The sequence below is a fragment of the Alligator mississippiensis genome, chromosome 11 (genome assembly GCF_030867095.1).
Source record: "Alligator mississippiensis isolate rAllMis1 chromosome 11, rAllMis1, whole genome shotgun sequence".
Classification (NCBI taxonomy): domain Eukaryota; kingdom Metazoa; phylum Chordata; order Crocodylia; family Alligatoridae; genus Alligator; species Alligator mississippiensis.
Window position 1 is genome coordinate 54,463,462 of NC_081834.1, and position 7,390 is coordinate 54,470,851.

Genomic DNA, 7,390 nt, shown 5'->3' on the forward strand with positions numbered 1-7,390 from the left:
ACCACCTCAGGATCTACGCATGGAAGTCTGTCGCCTTGCTGCTGCCTCTCTACAACCCCAGTGAGAGACTTGTCGTGCCCCTCGCTTAGGAACACTGAGGCAAAGAACTCGTTGAGGAGTTCAGCCTTGTCCCCTCTATCTGTCACCAATTGCTTCTGCCCATTTAGCAGGGGTCCTATTCCTCCCTGGGCCTTCCTTTTACTCCCTATGTATCTAAAAAACAATTTCTTGTTGTCCTTTACTTGGGTTGCCATCCTCAGCTCCATGGTAGCTTTGGCTACCATGTCATCATAAGGTCTGCTTCCCTGACCTCTGATCGTGCGCATGGCTCTTCTCTGGACTCTCTCAAGCTTCTCCACATCCTTTTTGAATTGTGGAGCCCAAAACTGGACGCAGTACTCCAGCTGCAGCCTCACCAAGGCCGAGTACAAGGGGAGAATGACGTCCTGGGATTTACTTGAAAAGCATCTATGGATGCAAGCCAGCGTTTTGGTCACTTTACTAGCCGCAGCATCGCACTGCAGGCTCATGTTCATCTTGTGGTCAATGATGACCCCCAAGTTTCTTTCTTCCATAGTGCTAGCCAACATAGCAGTGCCAAGCCTATAAGGATGCTGCGGGTTTTTCTTCCCAAGTTGGAGAACCTTGCATTTATCGGCGCTGAACACCATCAGATTCTCGTCCGCCCACTTGCTGAGCCTGTCCAGGTCAGCCTGGATCACCCGCCTGTCTTCTGGTGTGGATGCTTTGCCCCAAAGTTTGGTGTCATCGGCGAACTTGGCCAGGTTCTACATCAGCGTTTCTCAACCTCAAAAGTAGGTCGCAATAATATATGAAAGGGTTGCAAATAACTTTAAAAGTGGATTCTCTTTTAAAGGTGAAAAATATGGGAAACACTGGGTTTCCCCTTGCAAACTGGCACAGTTCCAGCCTGCAAGGGCTTGCTTGGGGCGGGGGCAAGCAGGAGGACAGTGATCAGGCAGGGGGCACCAATGTGTGCTCACACACATGCACGTTGCAACCAGGCAGCATGGACAGCAGCTCCTGGAGCTCCCCACAGGTAAGTCTACAGGGCACAGGGTGGTATAGACAATGCATTTCTGGGGAGGTGGAGGGGGGGGCGGTAGACAGGACAGGTTACATGTTGGAGAGGCATGGGGGGTATGTACCCCCCCCCCCAATTTGTAAACCACAGTCAGCATGGGGCTGCAGCCTAGCTAGACTGGTATGAGCTGAGATGCTCCCATGGCCCAGCACACAAAACCTAGTGAAGAAGGGCAGAATGCAGCAGTGAGACTTGTTGCTGCCATTGCTGGGATTCCCATGCCAGCTGCACCCTCAGCAGTGTGACCAGAAATGGATGGATGGGAGGGAGCCCTCACCTCCTCCCGCTGCCAGCAACTCATATGCTGGGTGCAGCTCTATGCCAACACCATGACCCAGGTGCCACTGCCACTCCACTCAGGCTGCAGCTCTACCCTGGAGGGAAGGAGGCATGGTGGGGAAGTGCGGGTGGCCTGAAAGAAAAGTGGTGGCCGTGGCTGGGTGGGATAGAGCCACAAATGAGCACCTGAGCAGCTGGCAACAGAAGGGGAGAACAGTGTGGCCCTGCCCCTGTCCGTTACTCCTTGTACTGCTGGTAGCACCGCTGGCACAGGAGTCCCAGCAATGGTGGTGGCAGCAGCAATGAATCTCATCACCTGGGGTGGGGGGCAGTGGGTTGGGAATGAGTGGCACCAGCACAGCTGGGGGAAGTGGGTGGCTGCGGGTTAGGAGTGAGGGCCACTAGCAAGACCAAGGGGCCGTTTTCTACTTAAACTATTTACTGGGCAGGACTGGCTTCGATGTTTACAAATGGGTTCTGGTACAAAAAGGTTGAGAACCACTGGTGCATGTGGATGCTTTAGAAATAGGATAATACAAAAAGACAACCAATGTAATTCTACAGACCCAAACTATGGTCCAGGTTCTTTGACCTGCACACTCCTTGCTTTTCAGGTCTGATCAAACCAAGCAGGGCCACAGCAGTTTTCTCTCAAGTCCCATCTCTCAGCAGGTCCCTTACAAACATTACATCTCTAGGAAGCCTGTTTAGAGGGGTGGTGTACTTTCACACATAAATAGAATATACTTCAATGCTACATTGAGTTTCACTAGCTTTCATAGATCTTTACTTCTCATCCATACCAGCTGCAGCTCCATCCTTTCTGTTTAACTTCTAAGTTCCCCAAAGCCAGTATCCACATTTGCAGAGGAACAGCTGTAACCATGAATTGTGGATAACCGATCATCTCAGTCTATTTTAAATCCAGTTTCCTATAGTCTAGCTGGCCTCTGAAAAAATACACCTTCCACCAGAAATGTTTACCAATACAGTAATGTGGCACAATGCTGTGATTCTTTTTTGTGTTTGCTTTATTTCTAGGCTAGGAAAACCCAGACTTTTGCAATGTAGGTACGTTGTCCCCTGTAGATCACTGGCTCAACAAAGGGTAGGGTGGTGTGGGTGCTCAGCTGAATGGTTTACAGTTCAGAGGTCACAAACTTAGAGGCCAAAGCAGAATCATTCACTGCATGGCCCTATCACAGGGGTGGGCAATTATTTTACTTACTGAGTTTTGGCAAGCCATCAAGGGCTGCATGACAGGCAGCCAGGGACAAATAAATATTAATTTTCTAAATTGGGGGGGGGGGGGGGCGGAAGCTAGATAGAATGGCCTGGCAGGCTGCATCCAGCCCGCATGCCACATTTTGCCCACCCCTGCCCTATCAGATCCCAATGAATGAGTGAATTATACTAAATACCTTGTGAAAAGGACATGAAAAGGGCAAGGACTGGATCACCAAATAGGGATACTCTGTATTAGTGGAACCTGGTCCTGTAATTAAAAGTCTCTCAATTAAGAGGCTGCCCAGGCACTAATCTACCAACAAGTATGTCCGAGACCTGCACTGTCCAACTACTCTTGTGGTCAGGGCTGAGGGCCTCCCACATTGACCTTGGCACCATGGACTCTCCATCTGCACCACCTGTCCCCCAGGGAGAGCAGCAGGAAGTGGAAGCCACAGGTCCTAGAGGGAGTATAGAGGCCCTGCCACCTGCTGCAACCAGAGCTGTGAGGGACGTTGCCACTGGCTGAGGGCTCAGGGTCTGGCAAGCTAACCTCTTGTAGGCCACATGCAGCCCAAGAGCAACAGGTTGGACATCTCCATTGTACACATTCTCACATCATCTCTAGCACCTGCCACCATTTTTTAGTCATGGATTCAACAGCACTACCAATGCTCACAAACCCACCCTTCCAGCCTTTTCCAGACCCACTCGCTGGGCAGCAGCTACCATCTGCTCAACTGAGTTGCACAGCCTGCCAGGATTCACGTGCACCAGACACTGCCAGTCACTCTCCCATACCTGTTATCACTAACCTCCTGCCTGCCTGAAGGGTCTTTGTCACCCTTCCTATTTCTGTACCGACAGGTGTTGCATAGCAAAGCAGCATGGGAGAATCAGCATGAGAGAAATCAGAGTGCTACTGAGGAATTCATCCTACTGTGGATGTCTGATCAACCACAGTTGGCGCTGCTGCTGATTGTGCTCATTTTAATCAGCTACATGATGACACTGCTTGGGAATGTCACCATCATTGTCATCTCCCTGCTGGACCCCCATCTCCACACACCCATGTACTTCTTCCTCAGCAACCTCTCCTTCCTCAACATCTGCTACGCCACCAGTTTTGGCCCCAGATGCTGGTGAACTTCCACAGTACGCGCAAGTCCATCTCCTGGGGTGGCTGCGTGGCCCAGCTCTACATCTCCCTTGGACTGGGTTGTACAGAGTTCCTCCTGCTGGCAGTCATGGCCCTCGATCGCTACGCTGCTATCTGCCAGCCCCTGCGCTACGTGATAATGAGCCATCACCTCTGCCTGCTCATGGCTTCCAGTTCCTGGCTCAGTGGCCTGGTGGCTTCACTGGTACATACCTTGCCAACTATGTAATTGCCCCAGTGTGGCCAGAACCATATTGATCACATGTGAGCTGCTAGCCATGCTCAAGTTGGCCTGTGTTGACACATCTTTCAATGATGCTGCACTCTTCTCTATAAGTGCATTTGTCCTGCTGGTGCCTGTAAGCCTCATCCTGGTCTCCTATGACTACATTGGCTAAGTGGCTGAGTGTGGGGGACCTGATGGGGGTGGGTCTGGGGCCTAGAGTGGGGCCAAGTATAAACGACATATTGAGGGGCCCAGGGGAGCCCAGAGGCACCAGGGATTGAGCGAGCCAGGGCAAGGGGGCCCCAAGGTGGGAGACAGAGCTGGGGCCAGGGGGCCTGAGGGTCTGTAGCCCAAGAGGGGTAAGGAATGGTGTTTGAAGCCTGTAGCTCAGGAGGGGTGAAGATCCCTAGAGCAAGATAACCTGGAGGTGGGTTCTGGGTATGACCCAAGACTGCACCCTACAGAGGTGTGCGGCTATGGTGGTGTGTTGTTCTCAAAAGACCAAGGAAAAAGAGAACAATATTCAGAAAGCCTCTTAGCTAGCCCCTATGCTGTCCCATGCGGTTCCCTCCTCCTCCTCCTCCTGGGCAAATGTAACAACCTATACATAACACTCTTCAAGGTATCCACACGGGTATGTATGCAGGGCTGATGGAAATGGGAATTAGAGGTCACTCACCTCTCCAGTTATGAGCTTCAGAAGACAAGAAGGCCAAGGCCAGGCATAGGTTTGCTCCACAAATGTAGCTGGCTCTGGATGGAGGGGAAAGTGAGACAGAGGCCTCTGAAAGTCATCTCTCAGCACTGGTACCCATTAAGCAGGAATAGCGCACACACTAATATAAAATCATTCATATTTTAGTTTTATTATTGAAGATTAATAGCAACATATTGTCCCATCTCTATTTTAGATGAATATGGATAAAAACAGTACTGTAGCAAAGGCGGGTCCAACAGGCAGCCTTGAATGGGGGCACCAAATCACATGGAAGTAACTACACAATAGTGTGTAGAGGAGCGCTCTACACATGACCTGCGCCAGGTGCCAAAATGCCTTGCTACGGCTCTAGATAAAAAGGTCTGCTGGGATTCGGGGCTGTTCTACTTCCCCATTTCAAACTGCTGCCATTTCTGCTTTCAGAGGGAAACAACTGGCCTGAATCCCTACTCTGGAGAGGACTAATGAAGTTCTCCAAGTTGACCTTTTTGGTGACTTTTACCCTCTAATTTGGCCTCTTCTTCTGTAAATGATCCAATGTTTCTGTGCAATCCCCTGGGATGCTGGTATTTTTCTCTCTGGTTTCAAATGTTGATCTAAAATCTGTTCGTTTTAATATCTTCAATATTGAATTACAGAGAAAAAAGCAGGGAGGGTTATTAGCAATGCCCATCTTGTGTTTCATTTAAATTTTTGCCTTGAGTTTGTCCCATATTGCTGCCTAAGAGCAGCAGGAGTTAAATATCACAAGATCAACTTTTTCAGGTTAAATCCATTTTCTTTCCAAGTATTAATTGTTGAACAATACCCCTTCAGATTTTACTTGTTTTCCTTCTACTTTTCACTTGCTGCTTTAAATTGATCTCAAATTCGGTGCCCTTCCCCCTCAAATTCCCAAATACATATTTTAATCCCCATTGTGTGTGGCTCCTATTGTCTGTAATTACTGAATACTGACATGTAAAAGATTATACTCCTTTTACTGTCTAATTATATTATACTGATACAAAATCCAGTCCAAGTCAGCATCTATTTTTTTTTCTACTGAACAATGATTAATAACATTTTGCTTAGTTTTGGAGCTCCTTTTCCTTCCCAGTTCAAGCTGCACCCACTTCAGGTTCTGGATTGGCCTGAACCAGAATGTGTGTGTGCATGCATACGTTTGTGAAAACCGTATGTGTGCGCGCACATACGTTTGTGCATTAAGGAGTGTAGGGAGTAAAGCTGGTTATAAAATCATCAAAGCTCAGATTTAGCTGCACATATAAGCCAATTCTTTGTTTCTTTACCTGAATAAAAGTAAATTACTTTGCTGAGTACAGCTATCTTCACTGTAGTTATTACTCAGGGGAAGAGCAAAAGAGCACTCACAAACATGTAAATCCAAGCTGGGATTTGAGAGACTTAGGAGTCAGGGTTTGGGTGTGCAGAATAGTCGGTGGGCAGTGAGGGTATTTTGCACCTCTGCAGTCTGTGTTGATACCTAATGCTACCTGCAATTAATAGTTGATCCATTTTTAGTAGTCTCCACAATATTTCACTGGTATGATTACAGAACTCAGAAAGAGAACGTATTCATTGATAGCTCTGTCTTCTGAGAGAGCTAAGGTTCTTGAGTTTTGTTTTCTCTCCCAACCTCACACCCCCACTTCCAACAGGCATGGGTGCTTGTACACATGGTAAAAATATCACTCATGTGGCTTAATGGCATCAAACATCCGCCAATTTTGGAGGATTTAGATCATTGTAAACTAAACCACATCCAGATGGTTTGCAATGATGTGTTGCAGCTGTTAGCTCCCCCTCCCCGGGAGAAGTGGGCAGGCTCTGCAGGAAAAAAAAGGATTAGGCCCCTCAGCGCTTCTGCTTTCAGGAGGCGCCTGCTGAAGGCAGAAGCAGCAAGGCGCCCGATCCTTTTTTTTGGCAGAGCCTGCCTGCTCGGGCTGTGCGAAACGGCTGTGTTTTGATTTGGTTTTGGACTCAGCTCTTTTGGAAGACAATGATTCATTTCAGTGTTTTGGATCACTGTCCTGTTTCATTTCGGCTGAATCTGTTTCAGAGATCTCCTCTGAATTTGTTTTGAATGGGCTGCAAGCTTTGCACAGCCCTACTGCCCAGCCAGGCAGGGCTTGGGGCCGGGGGCAGCTTGTCCAGGGGAGGGGCAGGGGGAGGGCCACTGCCCTCCATGCAGGTGAGGAGACCCCTGCACGGATCTCTGGCCCCTGTCACTTTGGGTCGCGGGACAGGGAAGGAGCACAGACCAGTGCGCAAGCCTTCTGGTCCCTGCCACACAGCTCAGCACCGCAGGGAGCAGAGATCTGTACTGGGGTCTCCTCACTGCCACTGCCCGCCCCATTCAGCCCCGCATTGCCAGGGCAGCACAGGGTGGGCAGCGGCGGCAAGGAGACCCCTGGTGTGGATTTCTGCTCCTTGTGGAGCTGAGTCATGTGACAGAGCAGCATTGTATAGCTCTTTCCCTGATATAACTTTTTCCCCGCAAGCCTGGCTCAGAAACTCCGAAATTTCCCGAAACATTTACAAAATGTTTCTGAAACATTTCAGATGCCTTGTTTCATTTTGGAGATGTTTCTGAGCCTTCTGTTTTGATTTGGATTCAGTATTTCAGGTGCCAAAACAGCCCGATACACCTCCCAAATGAAACGGCTGCTGAAA

General features: G+C 49.1%; 1 pseudogene; it reads left to right on the forward strand.

Moving 5' to 3' along the window:
- The first annotated feature begins 3,008 nt into the window (after positions 1 to 3,008).
- Positions 3,009 to 4,168, forward strand: LOC132243694 (putative olfactory receptor 2B8; annotated as a pseudogene).
- Positions 4,169 to 7,390: the final 3,222 nt, after the last annotated feature.